Source organism: Thalia democratica, chromosome 1 (genome assembly GCF_965202585.1).
Source record: "Thalia democratica chromosome 1, ktThaDemo2.hap1.1, whole genome shotgun sequence".
NCBI lineage: Eukaryota > Metazoa > Chordata > Thaliacea > Salpida > Salpidae > Thalia > Thalia democratica.
In genome coordinates this window covers 81119095-81133203 of record NC_139165.1, presented here as the reverse complement: position 1 = coordinate 81133203, position 14109 = coordinate 81119095, and positions in this window count along the sequence as shown.

Here is a 14109-nt window from a genome sequence, read left to right as displayed (position 1 = left end):
TTATAGTTCAATAAAAAAAAGTTAGCCTAGAAGCAGGCTACTTATATTGAATGTTTTGTATTTTAATACTACTAATTAAAGAGCAAAACCATGAAGTTTTTTTTTCTTAAATTTTGTTTGTAAATAAACTCAAATATTTTAATAGTTTATATTGTATATTAAATATGATTCAACAATTATAGCTAAACTTAGGTATCTTTAAAGATATCTTTAAACTTTAGTTCGCTCTAAAACTAACAGTTATTTACAAAAACATCTCAAACTTTGCATTAATGTTCTAAAGTTTAATAAAAAATTATGCTTTGAATTTCAAACCCGTAACTCAAGTATTTTTAAAATTAAAGCTGTTCAAAATAGTCCTCAAAGAAGAAACCAAAAAATATTTTTTTAAACTTTAGTTCGCTCTAAAACTTACAATTATTTACAGAAATAACTCAAACTATTGCAGTAATGTTCTACAGTGTATTAAAAAATTATGCTTTAAATTTTAAAGCTCTAACTAAAGTATTTTTAAAGTTATAGCCGTTTAAAGTTATATTTGAGAAAAAGCAAAAATTACTTTCTTTAAACTTTAGTTCGCTCTAAAACTTACAATTGTTTACATGAAAAACTTTTTTTAAACTTTAGTTCGCTCTAAAACTAATAGTTATTTACAAAAACAACTCAAACTTTGCAGTAATGTTCTAAAGTTTAATAAAAAGTTATGCTTTGAATTTTAAACCCGTAACTCAAGTATTTTTAAAATTAAAGCTGTTCAAAAGAATCCTCAAAGAAGAAACCAAAAAATATTTTTTTAAACTTTAGTTCGCTCTAAAACTTACAATTATTTACAGAAATAACTCAAACTTTGCAGTAATGTTCTACAGTGTATTAAAAAATTTTGCTTTAAATTTTAAAGCTCTAACTAAAGTATTTTTAAAGTTATAGCCGTTTAAAGTTATATTTGAGAAAAAGCAAAAAATTACTTTCTTCAAACTTTAGTTCGCTCTAAAACTTACAATTGTTTACATGAAAAACTTTTTTTAAACTTTAGTTCGCTCTAAAACTAATAGTTATTTACAAAAACAACTCAAACTTTGCAGTAATGTTCTAAAGTTTAATAAAAAATTATGCTTTGAATTTTAAACCCGTAACTCAAGTATTTTTAAAATTAAAGCTGTTCAAAAGAATCCTCAAAGAAGAAACCAAAAAATATTTTTTTAAACTTTAGTTCGCTCTAAAACTTACAATTATTTACAGAAATAACTCAAACTTTGCAGTAATGTTTTACAGTGTATTAAAAAATTATGCTTTAAATTTTAAAGCTCTAACTAAAGTATTTTTAAAGTTATAGCCGTTTAAAGTTATATTTGAGAAAAAGCAAAAAATTACTTTCTTCAAACTTTAGTTCGCTCTAAAACTTACAATTGTTTACATAAAAACTTTTTTTAAACTTTAGTTCGCTCTAAAACTAATAGTTATTTACAAAAACAACTCAAACTTTTCAGTAATGTTCTAAAGTTTAATAAAAAGTTATGCTTTGAATTTTAAACCCGTAACTCAAGTATTTTTAAAATTAAAGCTGTTCAAAAGAATCCTCAAAGAAAAAACCAAAAAATATTTTTTTAAACTTTAGTTCGCTCTAAAACTTACAATTATTTACAGAAATAACTCAAACTTTGCAGTAATGTTTTACAGTGTATTAAAAAATTATGCTTTAAATTTTAAAGCTCTAACTAAAGTATTTTTAAAGTTATAGCCGTTTAAAGTTATATTCGAGAAAAAGCAAAAAATTACTTTCTTCAAACTTTAGTTCGCTCTAAAACTTACAATTCTTTACATGAAAAACTTTTTTTAAACTTTAGTTCGCTCTAAACTTATAGTTACTAATAGTTATTTACAAAAACATCTCAAACTTTGCAGTAATGTTCTAAAGTTTAATAAAAAGTTATGCTTTGAATTTTAAACCCGTAACTCAAGTATTTTTAAAATTAAAGCTGTTCAAAAGAATCCTCAAAGAAAAAACCAAAAAATATTTTTTTAAACTTTAGTTCGCTCTAAAACTTACAATTATTTACAGAAATAACTCAAACTTTGCAGTAATGTTTTACAGTGTATTAAAAAATTATGCTTTAAATTTTAAAGCTCTAACTAAAGTATTTTTAAAGTTATAGCCGTTTAAAGTTATATTTGAGAAAAAGCAAAAAATTACTTTCTTCAAACTTTAGTTCGCTCTAAAACTTACAATTGTTTACATGAAAAACTTTTTTTAAACTTTAGTTCGCTCTAAAACTAATAGTTATTTACAAAAACAACTCAAACTTTGCAGTAATGTTCTAAAGTTTAATAAAAAATTATGCTTTGAATTTTAAACCCGTAACTCAAGTATTTTTAAAATTAAAGCTGTTCAAAATAGTCCTCAAAGAAGAAACCAAAAAATATTTTTTTAAACTTTAGTTCGCTCTAAAACTTACAATTATTTACAGAAATAACTCAAACTTTGCAGTAATGTTCTACAGTGTATTAAAAAATTATGCTTTAAATTTTAAAGCTCTAACTAAAGTATTTTTAAAGTTATAGCCGTTTAAAGTTATATTTGACAAAAAGCAAAAAATTACTTTCTTCAAACTTTAGTTCGCTCTAAAACTTACAATTGTTTACATGAAAAACTTTTTTTAAACTTTAGTTCGCTCTAAAACTAATAGTTATTTACAAAAACAACTCAAACTTTGCAGTAATGTTCTAAAGTTTAATAAAAAATTATGCTTTGAATTTTAAACCCGTAACTCAAGTATTTTTAAAATTAAAGCTGTTCAAAAGAATCCTCAAAGAAAAAACCAAAAAATATTTTTTTAAACTTTAGTTCGCTCTAAAACTTACAATTATTTACAGAAATAACTCAAACTTTGCAGTAATGTTCTACAGTGTATTAAAAAATTATGCTTTAAATTTTAAAGCTCTAACTAAAGTATTTTTAAAGTTATAGCCGTTTAAAGTTATATTTGAGAAAAAGCAAAAAATTACTTTCTTCAAACTTTAGTTCGCTCTAAAACTTACAATTGTTTACATGAAAAACTTTTTTTAAACTTTAGTTCGCTCTAAAACTAATAGTTATTTACAAAAACAACTCAAACTTTTCAGTAATGTTCTAAAGTTTAATAAAAAGTTATGCTTTGAATTTTAAACCCGTAACTCAAGTATTTTTAAAATTAAAGCTGTTCAAAAGAATCCTCAAAGAAAAAACCAAAAAATATTTTTTTAAACTTTAGTTCGCTCTAAAACTTACAATTATTTACAGAAATAACTCAAACTTTGCAGTAATGTTTTACAGTGTATTAAAAAATTATGCTTTAAATTTTAAAGCTCTAACTAAAGTATTTTTAAAGTTATAGCCGTTTAAAGTTATATTCGAGAAAAAGCAAAAAATTACTTTCTTCAAACTTTAGTTCGCTCTAAAACTTACAATTGTTTACATGAAAAACTTTTTTTAAACTTTAGTTCGCTCTAAAACTAATAGTTATTTACAAAAACAACTCAAACTTTGCAGTAATGTTCTAAAGTTTAATAAAAAATTATGCTTTGAATTTTAAACCCGTAACTCAAGTATTTTTAAAATTAAAGCTGTTCAAAAGAATCCTCAAAGAAGAAACCAAAAAATATTTTTTTAAACTTTAGAACATTACTGCAAAGTTCGAGTTGTTTTTGTAAATAACTATTAGTTTTAGAGCGAACTAAAGTTTAAAAAAAGTTTTTCATGTAAACAATTGTAAGTTTTAGAGCGAACTAAAGTTTGAAGAAAGTAATTTTTTGCTTTTTCTCAAATATAACTTTAAACGGCTATAACTTTAAAAATACTTTAGTTAGAGCTTTAAAATTTAAAGCATAATTTTTTAATACACTGTGGAACATTACTGCAAAGTTTGAGTTATTTCTGTAAATAATTGTAAGTTTTAGAGCGAACTAAAGTTTAAAAAAATATTTTTTGGTTTTTTCTTTGAGGATTCTTTTGAACAGCTTTAATTTTAAAAATACTTGAGTTACGGGTTTAAAATTCAAAGCATAATTTTTTATTAAACTTTAGAACATTACTGAAAAGTTTGAGTTGTTTTTGTAAATAACTATTAGTTTTAGAGCGAACTAAAGTTTAAAAAAAGTTTTTCATGTAAACAATTGTAAGTTTTAGAGCGAACTAAAGTTTGAAGAAAGTAATTTTTTGCTTTTTCTCAAATATAACTTTAAACGGCTATAACTTTAAAAATACTTTAGTTAGAGCTTTAAAATTTAAAGCATAATTTTTTAATACACTGTAGAACATTACTGCAAAGTTTGAGTTATTTCTGTAAATAATTGTAAGTTTTAGAGCGAACTAAAGTTTAAAAAAATATTTTTTGGTTTTTTCTTTGAGGATTCTTTTGAACAGCTTTAATTTTAAAAATACTTGAGTTACGGGTTTAAAATTCAAAGCATAATTTTTTATTAAACTTTAGAACATTACTGCAAAGTTTGAGTTGTTTTTGTAAATAACTATTAGTTTTAGAGCGAACTAAAGTTTAAAAAAAGTTTTTCATGTAAACAATTGTAAGTTTTAGAGCGAACTAAAGTTTGAAGAAAGTAATTTTTTGCTTTTTCTCAAATATAACTTTAAACGGCTATAACTTTAAAAATACTTTAGTTAGAGCTTTAAAATTTAAAGCATAATTTTTTAATACACTGTGGAACATTACTGCAAAGTTTGAGTTATTTCTGTAAATAATTGTAAGTTTTAGAGCGAACTAAAGTTTAAAAAAATATTTTTTGGTTTCTTCTTTGAGGATTCTTTTGAACAGCTTTAATTTTAAAAATACTTGAGTTACGGGTTTAAAATTCAAAGCATAATTTTTTATTAAACTTTAGAACATTACTGCAAAGTTCGAGTTGTTTTTGTAAATAACTATTAGTTTTAGAGCGAACTAAAGTTTAAAAAAAGTTTTTCATGTAAACAATTGTAAGTTTTAGAGCGAACTAAAGTTTGAAGAAAGTAATTTTTTGCTTTTTCTCAAATATAACTTTAAACGGCTATAACTTTAAAAATACTTTAGTTAGAGCTTTAAAATTTAAAGCATAATTTTTTAATACACTGTAGAACATTACTGCAAAGTTTGAGTTATTTCTGTAAATAATTGTAAGTTTTAGAGCGAACTAAAGTTTAAAAAAATATTTTTTGGTTTTTTCTTTGAGGATTCTTTTGAACAGCTTTAATTTTAAAAATACTTGAGTTACGGGTTTAAAATTCAAAGCATAATTTTTTATTAAACTTTAGAACATTACTGCAAAGTTCGAGTTGTTTTTGTAAATAACTATTAGTTTTAGAGCGAACTAAAGTTTAAAAAAAGTTTTTCATGTAAACAATTGTAAGTTTTAGAGCGAACTAAAGTTTGAAGAAAGTAATTTTTTGCTTTTTCTCAAATATAACTTTAAACGGCTATAACTTTAAAAATACTTTAGTTAGAGCTTTAAAATTTAAAGCATAATTTTTTAATACACTGTAGAACATTACTGCAAAGTTTGAGTTATTTCTGTAAATAATTGTAAGTTTTAGAGCGAACTAAAGTTTAAAAAAATATTTTTTGGTTTTTTCTTTGAGGATTCTTTTGAACAGCTTTAATTTTAAAAATACTTGAGTTACGGGTTTAAAATTCAAAGCATAATTTTTTATTAAACTTTAGAACATTACTGCAAAGTTTGAGTTGTTTTTGTAAATAACTATTAGTTTTAGAGCGAACTAAAGTTTAAAAAAAGTTTTTCATGTAAACAATTGTAAGTTTTAGAGCGAACTAAAGTTTGAAGAAAGTAATTTTTTGCTTTTTCTCAAATATAACTTTAAACGGCTATAATTTTAAAAATACTTTAGTTAGAGCTTTAAAATTTAAAGCATAATTTTTTAATACACTGTAGAACATTACTGCAAAGTTTGAGTTATTTCTGTAAATAATTGTAAGTTTTAGAGCGAACTAAAGTTTAAAAAAATATTTTTTGGTTTTTTCTTTGAGGATTCTTTTGAACAGCTTTAATTTTAAAAATACTTGAGTTACGGGTTTAAAATTCAAAGCATAATTTTTTATTAAACTTTAGAACATTACTGCAAAGTTTGAGTTGTTTTTGTAAATAACTATTAGTTTTAGAGCGAACTAAAGTTTAAAAAAAGTTTTTCATGTAAACAATTGTAAGTTTTAGAGCGAACTAAAGTTTGAAGAAAGTAATTTTTTGCTTTTTGTCAAATATAACTTTAAACGGCTATAACTTTAAAAATACTTTAGTTAGAGCTTTAAAATTTAAAGCATAATTTTTTAATACACTGTAGAACATTACTGCAAAGTTTGAGTTATTTCTGTAAATAATTGTAAGTTTTAGAGCGAACTAAAGTTTAAAAAAATATTTTTTGGTTTTTTCTTTGAGGATTCTTTTGAACAGCTTTAATTTTAAAAATACTTGAGTTACGGGTTTAAAATTCAAAGCATAATTTTTTATTAAACTTTAGAACATTACTGCAAAGTTTGAGTTGTTTTTGTAAATAACTATTAGTTTTAGAGCGAACTAAAGTTTAAAAAAAGTTTTTCATGTAAACAATTGTAAGTTTTAGAGCGAACTAAAGTTTGAAGAAAGTAATTTTTTGCTTTTTGTCAAATATAACTTTAAACGGCTATAACTTTAAAAATACTTTAGTTAGAGCTTTAAAATTTAAAGCATAATTTTTTAATACACTGTAGAACATTACTGCAAAGTTTGAGTTATTTCTGTAAATAATTGTAAGTTTTAGAGCGAACTAAAGTTTAAAAAAATATTTTTTGGTTTTTTCTTTGAGGATTCTTTTGAACAGCTTTAATTTTAAAAATACTTGAGTTACGGGTTTAAAATTCAAAGCATAATTTTTTATTAAACTTTAGAACATTACTGCAAAGTTTGAGTTGTTTTTGTAAATAACTATTAGTTTTAGAGCGAACTAAAGTTTAAAAAAAGTTTTTCATGTAAACAATTGTAAGTTTTAGAGCGAACTAAAGTTTGAAGAAAGTAATTTTTTGCTTTTTCTCAAATATAACTTTAAACGGCTATAACTTTAAAAATACTTTAGTTAGAGCTTTAAAATTTAAAGCATAATTTTTTAATACACTGTAGAACATTACTGCAAAGTTTGAGTTATTTCTGTAAATAATTGTAAGTTTTAGAGCGAACTAAAGTTTAAAAAAATATTTTTTGGTTTCTTCTTTGAGGACTATTTTGAACAGCTTTAATTTTAAAAATACTTGAGTTACGGGTTTGAAATTCAAAGCATAATTTTTTATTAAACTTTAGAGAATTAATGCAAAGTTTGAGATGTTTTTGTAAATAACTGTTAGTTTTAGAGCGAACTAAAGTTTAAAGATATTTTTAAAGATACCTAAGTTTAGCTATAAATGTTGAATCATATTTAATATACAATATAAACTATTAAAATATTTGAGTTTATTTATAAACAAAATTTAAGACAAAAAAACTTCATGGTTTTGCTCTTTAATTAGTAGTATTAAAATACAAAACATTCAATATAAGTAGCCTGCTTCTAGGCTAACTTTTTTTTTATTGAACTATAATAACCTTTATATATAAGCCAATCACAAAAAGGTAGTCTAGAAAAAGGTAGCCCAAAGAGACACCAATGGGTAAAACTTAAAACTAGACAGGACTGACACACTTTGATGCAAAAAAATAAGTAGAGGGTTGCTAAATATTTCTGGCAAATTTTCTCTAGGTTTTTATAATTTCTTTCAGGTATTTAAAAGTACACATTTTTGGGTCTAATTTTAGTTTACAACTAAGTTTAAGGTTAAAAACTCTGCTAAGTAGTTAAACAACATAGAAAAGATACTGTTAAGCTACTTTTAATGAGTTTTTTGATAATGACAAAAAATATTATCAATATGATATTTTTCATTGTTAATCTGTACTTCTGTTTAGAAAAGCTGTAAATTGTTAGAACAATAACAAGCTGAGTTTATTTACATCTATCAGTTAAGCTAACCACAAGCTTGAGGTTCCAAGCTAAAAATAGTCCATTTTAGTAGTTTTTTCAAGTTCAATATATAAGTTTTAGTGAGCAGTAAAACTATTCACAAACATCGATAAAAAATTAAACTATTTTTAGTTTGATTTGAAGTTGAAAAAAAATCATAACTAAAAAAGGATTTTATTTATTTGTATTTATTTTACCAACGATTTAAATTGCATAAAAGCTAAAACACATAAGTATAGTAAAACTATATTTCGTTGAAAAATTATTTAGTGTAATCTAAATAATTTATGTTTATTAAACAAATTATAAATGAATAAAAGCTCAAAAAATTTTTGGTCAAAAGACCTGGCAATACAAAAAGCCCTTTCAGTCATCTGGTCGAATGGTAGCTGTCAAATTTGCACGAGTGTACAAAATTGCACGAAGACACTTTTGAACGAGCAGAAAATTTGGAACTGAGACATTTTTGCACAGGTTAATTTTTCTTGATTTTATTTTATTTTTTTTTTAATTTGTTTTTATTATCACTGTTACCCTAAACCCTTATCCTCGGTTGGTAGCTTTTTTTTAATTACTATTTTCTTTTTCTATTAGGTTTTTTTCTGTTTTTTTTTTTCTGATTTTTCTTTTACTTTCGTGCAAAACTGTAATCGTGCAAAATTATGTTTGTGCATTTTTGTGCCCCTGTACTAATTTATCTTCGTGCAAATGTATCTCCGTGCAATTTTGTGCACTAGTGCGATTTTGTTCTCGTGCAATTTAAACCCCTCGTACAATTTAGTAACCTCGTGCAGATTTGACCCGTTCCCATATATATTAGAGCACATTAAGCACACATAGTATATATGGAACTCTACGTTTAAGAGTAAAGTTTAACTCTGAAATGTTTTTAAATTAAAAATTTTTTAATAATTTTAGCAAATTATTTAACCTTTTTTAAAATTTTTATGCTTATAAAAAAAGTTTTAAAAAGTATGTTTTAGAATAAAAATTATTCTATCTACTTAATTTAAATTATAAAAATATAAAAAGTAATGAATTAAAGCTATATAATTTTATAAACAGAAAAAAAAGTTCTAACATTTAAAAAATAACAATAAAATAAAGTTATAAATTACAAAAAAATTACTACGCTTTCACTAAAAAAAATACATATACCCTTTTTTTAAAGCTATCAGTTTTTACAAATTTTAATAAATATTTAAGTCTAAGAGTTTAATTTAACAAAAATACAAATGTAAACTAGCACAAAAAACAGTTAAAAAAGTTAATTATTTTTTATATGTAAAATTAAACAATAATAATCTTTAATAAATTAATTTATTACTAATTTTAAATTTTATTAGTAATTAGCTCATGATTTAAATATTTAATTTTTGTTGTCAAAATGTAAAAAGAGATTAGTAAGTTTATTTAAACAGATAAAATGTAGACTATTTAATAAAACTAATAAACTAATAAAAAAAAATCATTAAAATTTTCTACGAACTAGACTGGACCAATACTATTGAAACCCATTTGGTATACACAAAAAATATAAAAAATAACTCAGATCTTTGTTTATTAGAACTCGAGAGCAGAAAACTTCCAAACGAAGATGTTTTTACAATTAAAAATTTTATATATAGCGTGTTTTAGTATTTTTATTGTCGTTTATTGTCGTACTTTTGCAATGTACTTTTTATTTAATTTTGTTCCATGTAAAGTTTTTACTATCTTAGATGTTTTTGTTTTAACAGTTTTGTTTTACAAACAATTTCAAAACAGCTAAATATAATTCATATCTAATTTAAAAACTTTAAAAAGACTTTCATGCTTTATGATGTAACAAATTTTTGCTAGGTATTTTAAATTACTGTTAAAACTAAATGTACACTATATTATTATCAGTTTTTAGCAAGTTTATTCTGATGAAGAGCTAAACGAAATTAATTAACAAACCTTTTTAAAATGAGTGACTTATGTTAAAATTTTTTAGATAACTCAAATGAAAAATAATACTTTTCTACTTTTTATAAATTAAAAACAATAGTATGCCTGTTCATTTGTGTAAAATCTATTAAATAAGTTGGTCGTTAAAAGAATTATCCTTCAGTTTAACCTTAAAACTTCAAAAATATATTTGGTCGATTAAAAAAAATCATAGGTCTTTTTAAAAATTACTACCTTAACAAGCTAGTTATCCATGACCATTAATATTTGAAATCTTCGTAAGAAAAAAATAGTTTTTGAGCACCTTTTTCACTGGCTATAAAAGTTTTATGAAGGCTATGAAGGTTTATTTGTACTTTGGTTATACTTTTTAAGTAATGAAGAATAACTCCTTGTCAATTTAGTTTAATAATTTTCTAACAATGTAAAATTTGAAACGAAAACAAGTATAAATATAAACGCTATAAATGAGCTATAATCTAATTATTCTACACCCCCTCCAGCTCATTTTAGATAATAACAAGGGATTTAAACAAGTAACAAAAATAGTTTAATAAGTTGAAACTAAATTTTATGCATTAACAAAGCTCAATTGACTTAAACAAGGGATTTATTTGAAGAAAAACAAAACTGCAAGAAAACGCACTAAATTAATCCAAAACAATTCAAATTCATGCAATTCCACGCTGAATCCTTTATGGCTCAGCAATCATCACTAACAGCAGCAATTGAACACTCAGCACCAAATTTTGTATAAACAGGAACAAACAGACTTCACTTACGGTGGTTTCTACTTTGGAGTACTCCACTCTCAAGCTTCCCTGGCGCATTGGAGTCTTTCAACCTACGCAAAGCAAGTTGCACCTTTTTTTTTTGGGAACTATAGGAGCAGGAATGTACTCTTCCTCAACCTCTTCTTGATCCGCTTCAACCTTACTGGTTTTACCAGTATTGGCACCGTTGGAACCTTCTGTAATCTTTACAGAAGGATCAGGAAGTTGATGACCAACATTGCACTCATGTGAGCTTAGTAGATTACCGCTCCAACCATGGGTAGTTTTTGCTTCAATGCTGGTTGAGGCTGGGTTGTACATCCTTAAAAACTTTCTGTTCCTCCGAGTAAGTCTCCATGAACCATCAACTCTGACTACATACTGATCATGTGGAAGCACCTCCATTACCCCTTTTATCCCATTTACGTGTATGAGTGAAACTCTGGTTCTGTAGTAGACACCTACTGCCTACATAGAGAGGTCTCAAATCCTTGGCTCTCTGGTTAAGTACTTCGGAATTCTTAACAAATCTTGTACGGAGCGCCTCTTCTTTAAGCTCTTTTCTCCACATGGGTTGCACATTAGGATCGGAGAGTTTGTCAAACTTGTTCAGAAATGAGAAACTATCTCGCAGCTGACGTCCATATATGATCTCGGCTGGAGACACTTGACAATCGCTATCAGGATTATTTCTCAGATGGAGCATCGCACTTAAAAACTTGTCATTGTCCAGACTTCCTGAAGCGTCAACATTTGATTTTAGCAACCTTTTTGCCTGTTTGACGACTATTTCCGCTCTGCCGTTAAAAATTGGATAGTAAGCTGAAGATATTTGATGCGTAACATCCCAGGTTTTAAGGAATTCCTTTGTTGCACTAGACATAAATTCCGGTCCACCATCAATTGATATTTCCTCGGGTACTCCAAACCTGGAAAACAAATCTCGGAGGCACTTAATCAACCCACGCGAACCTGCCTGAGAGGTTCCGCTGGGTGTGGAAAATATTTCTGACCAACCCGACAACCTGTCACCAACTACCAAAAAATTGTTTTCGGCAAACTGGAAGAAATCCGCAAATATTTTTTCAAAAGGGTTCGTAGGAGGATCAGATGCTTCTTGTGGCAATGATGGTTGAGAAGGTAAATTGCGGTTGCAGCTTTGACAATTGGCCCGAGTTGCTTCAATGTCTTGTGTAATACCATGCCAGAAGACAATCTGTTGGGCACGATTATGCATTGATGTGACTCCTTGGTGCGCCGAATGTAACTTGTTGAGGACCCGATATCGTAAACTGACGGGGATTACTACTCTGTCCTTGTAAAATATAACTCTGTATTTTAAGTACAATGCATCATCGTATCTAAAAGACGCTGACAAAGATTCATCATGTTTTAAGCTTCGACCTTCTTTAATACAACTGGATACTCTTGAAAGTATTTTGTCATTTAGTGTCTCTTCTACAATTTCCTCCCAAGTGATTGCCATCTAATGGCATACTTCATTACTCAATGAAGCAATTAAAAGTGATTAGTCAGTTAAATCACTATCATGTGAATTCACTTCATTAATCAAGCTTAGATAACGTGATGCAGCATCTGCCGCTAGATTAGTTTTACCTGGCATGTAATGCACTTGAAAAGCCATGGCAATGTACGTTGTTTGAGCCTAAAAGTGCGCGTGTTGTGAATTTCGTTTAAGATGCGATCACCAAAAATATTTACCAGTGGTTTATGATACGTAACAACCACAAGATCTTTCAGCCCTTAGTGAATTACTTTGTTTATTCTAATGATCAAGCAATTCCAAGCGACTCCCCTTCTATGGCAGCATAATTCTTTTCTGCCCCATTCAGAAACCTTGAACCTGCAAGCGTCACTTTCCAGCCGGTGGTGCAGCAATATGGTAACCGGCTATTGCATTTGCAGTGTTTCTGCATAAGGAAGTAGTCCGATCCTTGCTTTGACCGGTCTGGTCTAGGACAAGTCAATTTCCCAATATAAAAAGTTAAAACACCGCTCTTTATTGCGTCAATGATTATCTCTTTTGTTTCATTAAATGATTGGTTTGATTTTTCTGTCCACATAAACTTAAATTTTGGACTTGGAAAATCTCTAAACGGTGCCATGACTTTACGAAGTTTGACATAATTTGCGACTTGATTTATCAGACCAAACTAGCTACGTATACTTGTGGCAGACTTTGGGGTTGGGAAATTGCGAATGGAATCCAGATATTTGGGCAAAAGTTTTATACGTTCATTAGAAATTCTAAAACCAGCAAAATCAACGGACTTTTGACAAAATTGTAACTTCTTGGGATTTAGAATGATACCTGCATTGCCAACTTTTGACAGAAAATCTACTGTTCGCCACCAGTGACACTCTAATTCTAAATCAAAAAACATGGTGTCATAAACACATCTTTCCTTTCTTTCAAAATCAGATAAAATAGCTGCAAATCGTCGATTGTAACCATCACTAGATGATACAAAGCCTTGAGGTGCTCTAGTATATCGGAACCTGTTAAACGGAGTGATAAATGTAGTGAGGTGTTTATCACTTTCTCTCAGTGGAACTCCATGATACCCGTTCCATGCATCTGTTACAGTCTTGAACGTTCCCTTTGGAATTCTGCGCGCTAGTTTAAACGGAGTATCTGTAGCGCATGTCTCCCTCTTGCAATACTTGTTAAGTGGTGAGAGATCTACTGTCTTCCTAGGTGATCCATCCTGTTTTAACCCATCCATGCGGTGACACCAGCTTACAGGTTCACCAAATGGGACACGTTATAAGACACCCAACCTCACATCTCGAATGAGATCTGCTTCAACCTGTTTCTGCCAATGAATTGGCACGTGAGCTGGTGTATGACAAGCACATGGTTTAGCATCATTCTCCAAATGTATCTCAAGTGGAGGCCCACTCATTTGCTGGAGTAATTTATGTGGACATACATTAAACGTTGAAGCTGCGTACCTTTGTCAGAGCCAATCACGCATTTTGCTCACGTTTGTATTGGTTGCCTCAAACGGAAGTTTGTTTGGTCGGTCTGGCACTTTTTTCCTTTGCGGGCAATCACTGGTCACATCTTTATACGAGTCCAGTTTATTCGGATCATTTTCATTTGAACTTACAGCAACTTCAGAATGCTGATAAGGCAGTTGAGATCCAATGGTAGGAAAATCCTTATTAATAATCAGGAGGTCAACCATGGTTTCATACGAGAGAAAGAATTCAGTCACTGAATCGCTTACATAAACAATTCCATCACATCTGATAACCTCTTTCTTTGAAGACATTCCGCTAAAAGTTGCTTTGAAAGCCCCTAGAATGTTAATAGGAATTTTATTGGCAGCCCAAATTATGACGGATACAGGCATTAAATCCTTCTTACAAAAA